This window comes from Pteropus vampyrus, unplaced genomic scaffold, assembly GCF_000151845.1.
Source record: "Pteropus vampyrus isolate Shadow unplaced genomic scaffold, Pvam_2.0 Scaffold64, whole genome shotgun sequence".
Lineage (NCBI taxonomy): Eukaryota > Metazoa > Chordata > Mammalia > Chiroptera > Pteropodidae > Pteropus > Pteropus vampyrus.
The window spans coordinates 2,697,412-2,712,572 of record NW_011888845.1 but is presented as its reverse complement, the minus strand read 5'-3'; the positions used below and the strand labels follow the sequence as shown (position 1 = coordinate 2,712,572).

Here is a 15,161-nt window from a genome sequence, read left to right as displayed (position 1 = left end):
ATCCACAGTTTTAAAGAAGGTTTAAAAAAATAGGCTATGAATTCCATCAGATAAAGAATGTATGTCTAGATTTTTTTTTAACTTAAAACAAGTAGGTACAACTTAAAACTTACCTAAGAACAGAGGTACAAAGTATATTCATGACAGGATGGTAAAAGTCCACTAAATTATCTTTACCTTCCTATAGGTCTTTTGAATTATCTTACCCCTGATCATAATGCTTGTAATAAATAGTCTCATAAGAACAAAGAACCTCAAACTGATCAGATTCTTCAGTTAAAAAAGAAATAGAAAATATGGAGAATGTGAGATTTTGATAAAGCTGAGCTAAAAATTTAGAGTTAATGATTGTGTATAAATTATTAATCATCAGTAGAGTCAAGTGTGTAGAGAGAAGATAGAACAGATTTAAGAGGCTATTTAATTAAAAAGAGAGACATAAGGACAAAGAAAGGAAGAAAAGATTCCCTGCCAATTTTTCATATCCACCCTCAATATTCCCATGACACCCCGATGGTCTTGATGCTGCTGAGTTTGCAGCATCCCTAATAGAACTCAGTCCATTGAGGTAGCGTGAATAAGTTTTGTTCTTTGAAGCTGGAAGTTATGAGAATAAGATACTTACCAAAGTTCTTCTGAAGTTTACTTTTCACATACTTTGGAGACCTAGAAATCACTTTTGTAGCAACTACAGTGAAACATTTGAGTGTTTGTTGAGAAAATATCAGTTCATCAGTGGATTAAAAAAAAAAAATTATAAAATAGTTTAGGAAAGCTGATGGAAAAATAAATAAATATGCCAAATATTGCTGTTACTGCCTTCACATTTTTATTGTATTTTCATTTTATTGCACAATTTATGCTAACCGAAGTCAATCTCAGACATTAATTTAAAGTAAGAACTATAATTTTTAATGGTTTTAAGAGTGTTAGCTGGGTTGTAACATGGCAAATTTTACTCCAGGATTTATTCTTACCTCCCTTCTTAGAGTTGACTCAGGAACATCTAGTTAGAAAACATTTTTTTTTTTTTTTGAAGCTCAGGATGGATCTCAGTCTAAGTTCTAATCAGCAAGAAGAGATCTGAATGAATGCAAATTCTAGATGAAAAACTTGTACAGGAGAATTTTTTTTTTCCTTTATTCAGAATAAGAAAGTGATACCAGTGAGCCAGCTTCAAGCATGTGGATGAGGACAATAAGTAGAGGACCATGGGTGTGACATTACAGAAGGAACCTGAACACCTGAATGACCTATTTTCAACCTCTCACCTCTGAACCACTACGGAAAGAAAAATAAGCTTCGTCTTCCTTGTGCCAGTATATTTTGGGCTATTTCTGTTAAAAATCAGGCAATTTAATTATTTTCTCCTTTGCTTCAATTATTTTCTCACTAAATTGTTTTTATACCACCAATATCTTTCTCTGTTTGGACAGTCCTAATCTCCTGCCTAGAGAAATACAATATGAAAATCACATGCCATCTAGAGTTTAAGGATACACTTGGTTGAATTAGATAAGTATACAATAAATAAATAAGAATTTATAATGTTATGTAAAAGAAAACAAGTTAGTAATAATATAATTTATTCAAACTTTACGATAATAGCAATAATTGAAAATATTGATTCGGTACTTATCTAATTCTCATAACAAACCTGAGGGAATTTGCTAATACTAATTATGTTCTCTGGATGAAAGAACTGAAAAAAAAGAGGTAAGTGGTAGAACCAGGATACAAATCTAGTTGCCTGATTCCAGATGCCATGTTCTTTAACAATGCCTTCTGTTTCTTCTTACTTAGCCAGGCTGATTCTCACCATGCCAGTCTCTCTACCTTGTGAATCAGGCTCAAGAAATCTAGTAACATGGTCAAGATCATACAACATATCAATCATATTGTCAGTATTCTCAAATTATTGCTGCTTTTTTTATATCCCAGTCTTCCATGGGATCTGAATTGAGAAATTAAAAACAGTCTAACTAGATTCCTAGAAGAAGAAAAATATCTCAAACAAGTGATCATGCAAGGTTTGACAACAAAGAAAAATGTTTATACAAATGCCTAGAATGGTCATCTAAGACTTACTTACTTTTTATCTTTTTCAAACATTAAATCTCCATGTATGATTAATTTTAGTACTCACTTTATATGAAGATTCACAAAAGTTGCTATACGGACAGTTGAGTCAGACTTTGTCCTGAATTTGTTCATTCTCTTATTCCTTCTGCTTCATACTTTCATATTTTCATCTTTAAAGTGGGGATAATAATATTATGTTGACATTGATACTCTCTTCAGATTATAAAATATTCGAAATATAAAATATAATATATGTGTATATTAATACACACAAAAGAAGAATCTCATATATATGTATAATATTATTATATATCATATATTAGTATATTATATATATAACTCATCAGTCTATTTCTGCATTTAACATAGAATTTCACATTTTATTAGTAAAGACTCTACCCCTTCCTCTCAAATATGGCTTAGAAAAATTATATATGTATATACAAATACAAATACACTTGGCCCTGCGTGAATGAGGCCAAGCATAGCATTATTATGGAGGTTTAGGGATTTTATAAAATTAAAATAACAAAATCAAAATTTATAAAACCAAAACTAGTAGAAAATTTTGTTGACCAGTATATATTAATATTCCATGGATATCTAGGAAGGGAACCCAAGTATATTAAGAGGGCTTGTTTTCGTTCTATAACTTATCATCTTACTACTTCAGATTAATTATAAACAGGAGCTTAAATCAGGGAAAGACCTTTTAATTATTACGTAAATAAAATAGCAATTTATTTATTTTTTTTCCAAACATGTTGACTTCAAATCATAATTAAAATTTAGTAAGATTTTCTTTAATCTTTATAAGCTTAACTTATACTATAATTAGAAAGTTATAGGACAATACAATGTTGTACAAAAGAGAAATACTAATAATCTTACTTGAAAGGGCATTTACACATTTTGTGTTTATAATTGCCTTGCATTATTATTATTATTTCCAAGAAAACAAAATTTTAAATGAATAGATTAAAATATATAACATTTTCTCCAGAGTGATCTAGAAAATCCAAGTAATATGTCTTAACTTAGAATAAAATATTTAATTAATGGCTATAATAAGTGATAGCATAGCAAAATAAAAATCTCGTTATTAAAATATGGTCTTATGAGATGTGTCTGCTGAGTCTTATCTTTCAGGAGAGACAATGCAGCCAGCTATTGTCACACAATTTAATCATCAATTCTGCATTTGACTGATGTACACTCTGGTGGACTGCTGTAAATGATTAATATATATTTAACTCATGATATGGTAAAATTTTGATAATAAAATTTTGCCTCATAATAGAGTTTATGTAAATTTTAAAAATTAAATTAAGATGACGGCACTGAATTTAGCAATAGTCAAGCATTTTCTGAAAAAGAAAAATGGTATGGATAAAAGTTAGCACACCATCCATGAATAATTAGGCCAGGATAGTTCATAAGTTCACAATTGCTTGTGACCATCCATAAAATACAGTTATTTCACACACTAAATAGAAACATTTTATAATTCTGAATAAATTTATACACTACTGTCACAATTCATATTATAAGATGCTTAAAACAATGTATGGAATAAACCAAGATATAAATAAGTAAATATATATGTATTTATTTACTCAGGTGTTTGCTTTTTATTTTATTCAAAACTCAAAATAAAATGTCATACTATTCAAACATGTTATTTAAAATTCAAGTAGGAGAAGCATTAGGAAAGCACACAATTATATGAGAAAAAGAAAATCATAGAAAGTAGAAGAGAAAAATTTATGTGTAAATCATGATTAAGATTTATCTAAAAACTTAGAAAGAATATTCATTTAATGAGACATAATCAAACTAGAATATTGAACTACAGTCATTACAAAAGCTAAAAGGAAAAAAATTAAGTCTATTAGATTCCTTGCGATGTCATTTTTCCTACAATTTTATGCTCCAATTTAAAAACAAAAACTCCTTTAAGAAGTAGAATGTCTGTAGTTCACTACATGATGCAGTTAAATAGAAATAAAATAGAAGCATTCTAGTCAAATCCACTATGTTGCAATTTTAAGAAGGCTAAACTTTTAAGAAGGCTATATTAAAAAAAAAGAATGTTTGGAAAAATGAATGTCATTTTTACAGATTTTTATCTGAGCTCTCAATTTATTTTACATTTGCAGAAAATAGAATTAAAAATGCCTGTAAATTTTCATTAGAATCAACTGAAAAAATGCTTTTCTCAGCCTCCTTTTTCTCTTTCTCTATTATATATACACATACACACAGATACATTTATATACATTTACATACATACACATACAAAGCAAGGCATAGGTATTCCTTCTTCATAATATGTGTATATTCCCTCATGTGTGTTAGAAATTCTATATGTTACCTCATTTAATCTTTAAACAACCATTTAATCTGAATAAAATTATTATCCTCTTATACAAAAAAGAATAGACCTCAAGTAAGCCATGTAACTTACTTAAAGTCACACAACTTGCAAATATCAAAGTCTGAATTGGACCCCAGTTCAGATACACATGCACACACACACACACGCCCCACACACACATTCTACAAGGCTCTATTATGAAAGAGTTCACAAAAAAATTCCACTAGAACTAGCATGGTATAATGGAAAATGCATGAGTTTTAGAGAGAGAATATTCCTAGTTTTGGTTCCTGGCTACAGTTTTTCACATTGGTGTTCTTTGGAGTTAGCGAGTTACCATCTATGGGACATATTATTTTAACTGAAAAATGGAAGTAAAAAACACTTAATTGCATGATTATTAGAAATAAAATATGCACATACCAATTGCTTATCATTTGATATTATTCTAATAATCAGCTGATGTCATTATTTGTAATATTATGTAATTATTATCTATGGCCAGGACATGTATACTATCTACTAAATTATAAAAATTAACACACTTTCACACACACACATACAAACACATCTTTTCTTAAAATTAATCACTTCAAATTATGTGCTAATTTTGTATAACAATTTGAATATTAATTTTTATCAAAAGTCTAGTAAATTCTTTCCAATTATCTATTGGACACGCCTTTTTCTAAAAGGGTTTTATTTTTAATGGGAAGATGTATAATTTGTTTAACTTTGGCCTTTATAATAAAATTATAACAAAACAATCGCTTGGAAAAACAATTGACACTGTAAATTGATTTAAAATTTCTCCTTCTTTTTGTACAATTAAACTCATCTTCCACACTATTTTGTAATAAAGAATAGGACTGCGAAGAGATAAAAGAAATGTTTCAGGTTAAGTAGCTCATTTAATATTGACAGTAACATCAAGATTTCCAAGAATATCAGGCTAAATTCTACCCAATAAAATAAATAAGAGCAGAACATTCATTATAAATGCTTGCATAAATAAATATATACTCTCCATAGCTGCAACATTCATTTTGATTTAAATTTGTGAAATGTTTCTTAAGATGTTTATTTCTAATGTAAAGAGACACAGAATTTCTGATCAAAAAGTTTAAATTCTCCCTATGTCATCTGATACAATTTTAAAGATGTAGAAGGCAAAGCTTAATTCAGAAAACTTGTTATTATAAGAACAGTTACAACTGTGCTATGTCCAGTTATCTTTGCAGATTGTAGTTAGAAAGAAATATAATTATGTAAATTAAATGAAAATTAGAAAATTGAAGACTGAAATTCTCCATCTAAGACAAAGACATAGAGTTCAAATTAGTTGCCAATCTTTATGTTTTCATGAAACTTCAGAATATCTAGCTGATTTCATTTTTCCATATAAATAAAAGTGGTCTCTATTCATGTAGGAGTTTTATGAGTACTTTCTATAATGAGATATAATATTTTTAATTTTTTCTTCAAAAAGACATTATAACAATTATAGGGATAGTGTATATATGAATTGAATATTTTAGCTAACTACGAATCTGTGCACCAAATGAATATGTTAATTTTGCATTTAATTAGTATAGGCCATGTATAATTAGATGTAAATATTTATTCTAAAAATCAAAACATAGTAATCTTTATAAACCTCTTTTAGCTTCCTTTTATAAAAGTCACTTTTTATTCTTTGACAAAAGAGTAGATGAAAAAAATGACTCTCCTGTGAACACTTTCTAGATTCTCCTGTGAGACATAAAATCTAATTATGCTGAGTTTGCCTACTGACAGAGCTGGTCTGTGTGCTATCATCATGATTCCATGTCTGTAAAACGCCAGTCCCATAACATGATTTGCCTCTCTAATGTTTGTCTATTTCTGTTAATTTGTGATAAACGTGAGGGTGATGGTGTGTTTCAGGGTGAATTCATTATGACAAAGTCTGGTAGTAACTTGTAAAAATTTAAAACATGAGTTTATATAAATTCTCATTTAATGAATTTATGACGTTTTTAACATCTGTTGTAACTATTTTATTTTGCACTCACAAAGTTGTCATATTACCAGGGAATCATTTCTCTTTTATTTTTTAATTTTTTATTATTATATTCCTTTGTTTATCCTAAATATTGCTTAATGTTACCTTATTATAGATGCTTTAACTTTACAAAAATGGAGTAAAATGGAAAAGAAAGGAAATGGAGAAATAAGCATTTGAATTTTTTAATTACCAACAACACTACTTTAAAAATCTGCCAAAAAAGATGCAAAAAATATCTAAGTAAGAAGATACAGATTATTTTTTTCAAAAATAATTTGTTTTTTTTATTTACATCATAACTTTGTGTATTTTAAGTGATATTTTTAAAGGGTTGAACTCTCTTTCTGAAAGAGAAATAAATAATATTGTTTATTAACTTTAACAGAAGTGATTTTCAAAATAAAGAAAATTATTTGATAGCATTCTATGTATAAAATAACTTAAGATTTCACACTGAACAAAACCCTCATGAGAACAGATTTTTCTGGCCTCATCACTGATGAATCCTCCACGTCATTAGAATTGCCTGGAATGTATTGAATAGGTAATCGAGAAATATACCTGCAGTAAATTGTGAAGTGGATACATAAAGTAACCACGTAAATAGCAGTTTGTGTTCAGATTTTATGATGCAATACTCTCCCCTCCCCGCTCCCCCCTACACTAGTCATTAGTCTGACTGTCTCTTTTACACTGGGTGGCATGTTAAAGGGCATTCTCAAGCTTCGGGCATCTAAACAAAGTGCTAATGAGCAGTCCTGGGACTATTCGAATGAAGAATATATAATCTTGAGAATATTTGGGGGAGCTGAGAATTTAAATTCAAACTGTGATTTTAAAAAAATAAACTTACTCTGTAAAGTTGTATAAGAATTGGACGAACTCATGAAAGATATAGAGATTACACATCATGAAAGAATATTCTAGACTGTGAAGCTGTAAGAAAACTGAATATATTTCATCTGCTCCTCTCCGTCAGGACAGCAATGTATCTTATTGTGTGCAACAATGTCATTGTTTGTGTAAATGAACCAGTTTGTAGCACAGGCCCCCTAATATGTTGGGCTTTAAACTTAGTAAATTGGAACATGCCTGTGGTCTTATGCTTTGCTATTCATGAAAGGTTTTCATTCTTATTGGAGGAAGAAGAATTTGAAAGTATAGAATAATGCCCCAAAACATCACCCTGAAATTCTAAAAATAAATATTTTAATCAATTACTATAAACACTGAGGGGCTAATTCTAGATTACCAAAATGCCCTTTAGGCTTTTTTCATAGGATGGCATATGAATGATGAATCGTCCATTTTTAAAGGCCAATGGTGAAATATGAAATTGCTTAGGAAACATGTTTCTAGGGTCTATTTAAAAATGGTATGGATTATTCCTCAAGATTTTACTTTTCTCAGTAAAAAATGAAATCTCCATTGATTTTAAAAGGAGATCAATGTTCCAGGGGCAAGAGTACTGCAGTAGATATGATAGGTTGCATTTACTCACAACTTTTTCAACTGTTCCTTATATCCTTTGTGAAGTTTTTGAAAAAATCTGTCATATTCAATACTATATTTGTTAATTTGAATAATATATTTCCCACACAATAAAAACAGATTTTAAATGTAAAAACTTTGTTTAATTTTTACAATAATTTTAAGTTAATATTTTATTTTCTTTCTTTGCAATTCCATTTTTGAATGTATTAGAATGTTTTTACTTAAAATGTTCTTGATATATTTCATATACATTAAAATAGATATAAATACTTTTTTAAAAAATTATATTTTATACACTGGGATTGCTAGATACTTCTGTGATAGGAGCAACATTTAACATTCTTTGCTCTTAATTAGCAAGTTTTATTTTTGTCTTGCTTTTCTCTAGCTCTAAGAGGCAACATAGCATAGGTAACGGGTTCAAACTCTGGAATCAAGACTGTTGTGTGAAGTTTCTTCACTTCACAGATAATGAGTAATGTGACCCTGGGCAAGTTACCTTCCATCTTTGTCTTTTATATCTGTAACTACTCTGTTTTTTGTACCTTAATTTCCTCTTCAGTAAAATAGGAATAATAATGGAATAAACAATATGGTTATCTTAGGAATTCAATACTTAAATATTTGGGAATCACTTTGAAAAATGGCTGGTACACAGAGAACATTCATTTAATGTCAGATAATCAAAAGGAAAGCTCGTTCACCCAATTTTTTTCCTCTTTCACCAAAGTGTGCATACCATTCTATATATTATCACATTAGGCATATCTCTAAATTACAGTGATGCTACAAAGTTTGCAACTCTTTATTTTTCTTTTTGACCTTTAGATTCATCTCCAAATAGTGTAGTTCAAGACCATCCCTCTCGCTGTCTTCACTTGAACAGCAACTATTGAAAGAAAAAATAAAATTCTAGTCATTCTCTAAAGTAACTAGGATTCAGAGTATATCAAATACAGAACTCACATCCAATTTGTCTATGGATGCAATGACAGACAATAGAGAAAATAACACGCCTCTGAGGTTTTGTCTATAACTGCTTTAAAAGCTTCAATTTCAAAGGAGGTGTCATTATTTATCTTTTATCACGGGCAGCTTTAGAGTTGAATTTAAATTACTTAAATGCCTTTAGATAAATATAGATGTCTTCCCTTTGTTTCTTGGCCTACTCTGATTCGGATATCAAAATGTTCTATTACACTGAAAGTGATTGGCTTGATGCAGACAAATACTATAATAAACGAAGAGCTTGCTTAGACTCCTCAGGCTCCATTCACAAAACAGAGTTTTAAATACGATTTTCCTTTGAGGATATTTTTGTTATTATAAAAGTTTAGATATTTTTAGGGTAGATATCTTTTACATGTAGGATATTAAAGGCTTGTAGAAAAATTATTTTCTAAGTGTCAAATTTTTCAAAGTATAAAACTTCTAAATATTAAATTTTTAGCCCTTTGCCATATAATTATTCCTAAAGGGATATAAAGGGCTACACACACACACACACACACACATACACACACATACACATATTTTCATCTATAGGTAGGTGTGGTTTCTTAATCTCTACCTTATTTCTAGATTTTTCTCTATGTCTTTGTAGTTGTTTAAATATGATATGCTGTGGAATGGATTTTTTTTTTTTTTGACACATACTGCATGATGTTCTCTGATCTTCCAAGATCAGTATTTTGTTATTTATAATTAATTTTGGAATGTTCTCAGCCGTTATTACTTCAAATATTTCTTCTGTTCTCTCTTTTCTATCCTTCTGGTGTTCCAATTACACATACGTTACACATTTTGTGATTGCCTCACACTTCTTGAATTTTATGTCCTTTTTTTTCCCTTTCCTTTGCCTCTTTGCATTTCAGTTTGTGAAGTTTCGGTTGATCTATATTCAAGCTCACTCATGCTTTACTTAACTGTGTCCAGTCTACTGATAAATTCATCATAGAGATTCTTTATTTCTGTTATAGTATTTTTGATTTCTAGCATTTCCTTTTTCTTTTTTAGAGTTTCTGTCTTTCTGCTTATACAATCCATCTGCTCTTAAGTATTTTCTACTTTTTTTCTATTAGAACCCTTACCATATAAATCGTAGTATTTTTAAATTTCTTATTTCACATTTCCGATGTCTGTTATATCTGAGTCTGGGTCATATGAAAACTCCTTTGTAAATATAAAAATGTTAAAACAATGTGTATGATTTACTCCTGTTAATTTGTTTTATGTCAGTTTAATTATTTAGCCAACCATACAACCTAAGGGTGTAAAAGGAAAGTTTTCTTTCCCTACATAGGTTTCAGGAATTCGAACACCTTTTATGTCCTTATTTTGCCTTTAGTGTTCCTCAAGCACTCATCCTTAGAGAGAATCTGCATCTTTTAGCTCTTTCAGCTGCAATCCAGTTATAATGGTACCCCATTTGTTTGGCTGTAAAGTGGGAGGAAAGAAACATGTTCTATAATTTTATTATTTTTTTTTTAATTTGTATTTTTCAGAGTTGACATTTAATATTATTTTATATTAGTTTCAGGTGTACAACATAGTGTTCAGACATTTATATAATTTATGAAATGATCTCCCAATTAATCTAGTACCCACCTGGCACTATACATAGTTATTATAATATTATTGACTATGTTCCCTATGCTATACTTTACATCCCATGACTTTTTTGTAAATACCTATTTGTACTTCTTAATCCCTTCACCTTTTTCACCCAGCCCTCCAATCCCCCTCAATTTTATTAAATCTTACTGTTTAGAACCTTCAAATGTGTTTTTCTGATGGTGTGTTTCTTTTCCTCCTTAGGTGAAGACAGAAGGCTGCAGAAGGCTGCAGTTGGAATAAAGTTCCAATAGGTCTTTTTCATTGACTGTAGGTCTTTCTTATGGACTACGTTCCGAATGTATTTCACAATAATTATTCTTCTTTTTCCCCTGCCAGAGAGAAGAGCTGTCTTTTTTGAATCTTCAACGTGAGAAAATGGAGATTTTTGAGTTTTGAGTTCTCCCAAGATTGTAGCCCTCTGCAGTTTCTCTCATACTAGTCTAATCTCATTCTTCAGCAATTTGTGAAAATTACCAGTTAAGTATTCTTACTAGTTTATGTATCTAGCAGCACTGCTCCAAGTAAGTAGATCTCCATTTAGTCTCTGGGTTTATTTTTCTTTAGAGTTGGCAGTTTGTCCTCTACTATCAATTCTCTGAAAGTCATTGATTTTTAGTGTGTTTAGATTTTTGCTTAAGGTCAGGAATTTTGACTTCCTAGCTCTTTATATGCCAGAGCTAAAACAGAAAGCTAGTTTTGTTTATGTTCGGTAGAAACAAAAATAATCACTATGCTCAAATACACTGAGAAGCATTTTACACAATTAAAAACGTTAAAAAAATTAATCCTTATTCACTAATTTACAAATATTCTCTAGTATATAATATGTTCAAAATGTGCTATATGTTATAAAGTTAAAGAAGGCAAATTCTTTGCTCTGTATTTTATAGAATTTTATCGTATATTTTGTGAAATAAGATTTATTGACAAATAACTACAATGTAATAAATTATATCTTGTGATATATATGTATATATTTCTTTCATTCTTCTCAGATTTTATAATAAATAAAATATCACAGAGGTACTCTGAAATGGTCATTCCCTTCTGTGGTGGTACAATATAACATTTACAGGAAAAAATAACATGAAAGAAATATTAATAATTATCTTCATTTATTTTATTGAAACTTGAGTAGTTTAAGTTATAATTAATCAAGCTAATTGAATAATAACTAAAAATAATCAGAGTGGTCAAATCAGCAATGTAAAAGTTAAATTAAATAGGTCGTTTTTATGTTAATTGGAAAATAACATTGAATTATGTTGATTCTGTAATGTTTTGCAAAATGGCATAAATTATATACTTTGTCCTTTTTTCACACATTTTCAGATTAAAACTTGGTAAAATTTTACACTCAACACTTTTAAAATTTTAACCGGTACCTTGTATCAGCATGAATGACTACCTTTTGCTTCTTACACTTTTCCAAATTGTATCATAATCCTGAGCCCTATAAATGAAAGAATGTTCTTCCAAGATTTATAAACTCGTGGCTTGCTATTGTTCTTTACAAGCCACTGTGACCTTCTTGGCCCATCACTCATTTAATAAAATAATTTCACTTTTATGGTGGTGCTAAGACTATGTGTTTAGAAAACCAGTGACCTTCTCTCTCATAATAACAATGTTTTTACAAGTCTAACCTTCTTAAAACTAAATTTGGTTGAGAATTTCGCATCTTTTTCTAACTGTAAGAAAGTGAACAATGGCTAGTGCCATCCACAGCTTGAAATTTTGCCAAGTTATATAAAAGCTCAAAATATACTTGTATTTAGTTTTGTGAGTTACATTAAATAAAGTGTCTTTCACTGTCTGTCAAAGGGCACCATCCATAAACACATACTTCACATCATAAGATTATTTATAGTGAGTCTCTCAAAAACAAATGATACTCTCTGAGTATGTTATGAAGAATTGTGATATGGATGTTTGTTCTATAGCACTGTTTCTGAATGTATACATCTGTTTGTTTATCTTGTTCTTCTTACCTGATAACAATATTCCTAGTGTTTGTATAATATTTTTATCTTTAACAATGTTCTTAGTGTTTTTTATAATGCTTTATCTTCTGGGCCAGAATTTTTATCAATATCATATGTGCTTTAAATAGCAAAAGTAATGGTAGTCTATAGAGTTTTTTGCATCCCTCTTAAGTAGTATTTCTTTTAGGTCCTACTCACATACAAATAAAGCAATCTTGAAAAATATACCTGTCAATTATAGACATTATGGCTTACCCTTGTGCATTTTGATTGATGTGTATGAAAGAGCTGTCCTGATAACTACACATCGAACTGGTAGAAGCCTTGCAAAATGTTTATGAATATAAAGAAATAAAATAAATATTATATTTCACATAATATGTTAGGGTTTGCTTAATTATAATTATTAGTAATTTTACTCAAATCTAATGGGAAAAACAGTGTCAGGGACACTTTAAAAGGTATTAAAATTGACTCCTGGAATGCATTATATCATTTTCTTCTTAGTAAAATTAATTTCCTAACTTTTTTTTCAGATTCCCTAAGTCAACATACACTTGTGGGAAAGTGAATATGTACAAGTTATAATTATTTCTTCATAGAGACTCAGCCAGGATTAAAGCTTTGCTTAGACAACATAAACAGAAAATACAGATATGGAAAAATAAGCAGTAGTTATAAATTTGCCTTCTCAAAAAAATAGAATGTGCTGTGACAATAACAAGAACAATAACAATAATAACATACAGTTATTGAGATCCTACACTGGATCAGGCACTGTTCTATTAGGAAATTTCTCAAAACTCTCTTTATTAAATCAATACTGTCATTAGTTCCTTTTCGTAGAGGAAGAAAATGAGGTTCAGAGTTTTCATTAACCTTCCTAAAGTCTGTATAGCGTAGTATTTAGTTTTGTGAGTTACTAAAAACACTAAAAACATTGTTAAATACAGAACAAGATTTTAAACTCCCTTATTCTCCTTTGAGAACTTGAAAGTCATAGACCCTGTCTTATTGTTCATGCGTACTATGTGTGAAATACTGTCATAAAGAAAGCATTTGCATTACTTTACATGATTTTTTATAATAAAGCCAATGGGAGAAAAAAATATTTCCCCAGTTATAGAGACAAGAAAACCACAAAGTTGAGGAAGTTTAAATAAATCATACCAGCTACACCCTACTAATGAATGGCATACTGAGGATTTGAATTTGGTTTTCTTTTATCCTGTGGTCTGTGTTCTTAATCCCTGTAGTGATAGTCTTTATAAAATGTGTTCTCTGTTCCTCAAAAACAGTTTTATGTATCAGTGTCCTTTTAGCCTTTTTAGTAGAATAGTACTTACTTTCTAGTAGTATAGTGACCTAATTGCATCTTATTTTCATTTCTCAGCTATCTGTTGAAGCTGTGTGTTTTAAAATTTATATCTACTTCAGTATTTCTTTTATGAGTCATTGTGCACTATTTCCATTTAGTTCTTCTCAATAAGATAATTTATAGTTGTGGTAATACATGCATTAAAAATACTATTATTATTTAAATTATTATTTATAGTAGTAGTATTATTTTTATAATTGTCAATGATATAAAGTAGACAAAATAATATGAATAGGTTTGAACAAGTTCAGATGTTAAAAAAAATTGTACTTTTGAAAACTAAATTGTCCTTTTCTTGATCCTCTGTTACAGTTTCTGGAATAAATGTTAATGGTTAAAGTAATTATTGAGTTCATGGATTTAAGCATGATGGAGTGGCACAAGCTTAGAATAGATTTGTCATATGAGAATGCAATATTTTGGAATATTATTGATTGTAGTTTCCAGAGCAAGAACACTTTATACATCATTTATTATTATAAGCAACAATTTTTATTACCTATGTGTCAAATAAATGGAAAGTTTAATCTAACTGAGAAGTTGTTGACATAAGTGTGCACAATTCCACTAGATTCTATCACAATTTACAGTAAAGATAACCATCTATGGATGTGAGAATTAGGATAAGTCTGAAAGCAAAAGAATGTGCTGCCAGTAGTACTGCCAGATAGAATTTATATTCCATATCTACTTCATGTAGCTATTGATTATTTGAAAGATATTCTTTCTAATACAGTTCTGGAATCCAGCTTGTCTTCTCATTGCTTTTAAACTAGCTCTGTCTCAGGAGGCAAAATATCTTCTAGGAAAATCAGAGTAACCTGAATACTGAAACTTTTACCACCATACTAGCCTTCTGGGCGCCTTGGCGCTGATGTACTTTAGCAGATTAGAGTATTGGGAATACTAGTTTTACAGGCCGAAGTAGTTTTCTGTACTCTCCGAACAAGGTAGAAAGTAGGCAGCTTTGCAAGTCAAATCTGGAGCGTTACAGAAATGTAGGATCGTAGCCCTTTTTCTCACACACCGACATGCCTCCAAAACATCCTTTAGAAATGTGTCAGTCTTTATGAAAGTGTAGTCCTCATCCAATTCTTTTGGTATAGATATTGAAAATACAGAATTCTAGGGCCAATCTCATATCCACAGAATCAAAAAAATGGGGTTTGATATCTCAGAATA

The 15,161-nt window shown here is 29.8% G+C and overlaps 1 long non-coding RNA gene across 3 annotated transcripts in view; it reads left to right on the top strand.

Moving 5' to 3' along the window:
• Positions 1 to 14,141, top strand: part of LOC105292806 — a 67,799-nt gene extending 53,658 nt beyond the window's left edge. For 2 of the 3 annotated variants that reach the window (XR_002780624.1, XR_002780623.1), the window contains exon 4: positions 10,818 to 14,139. This is a non-coding gene — a long non-coding RNA (uncharacterized LOC105292806). Of the gene's footprint in view, positions 1 to 10,817 lie in introns of all 3 variants that reach the window. The other variant, XR_002780622.1, reaches the window with a different exon arrangement.
• The last annotated feature ends 1,020 nt before the right edge of the window (positions 14,142 to 15,161 follow it).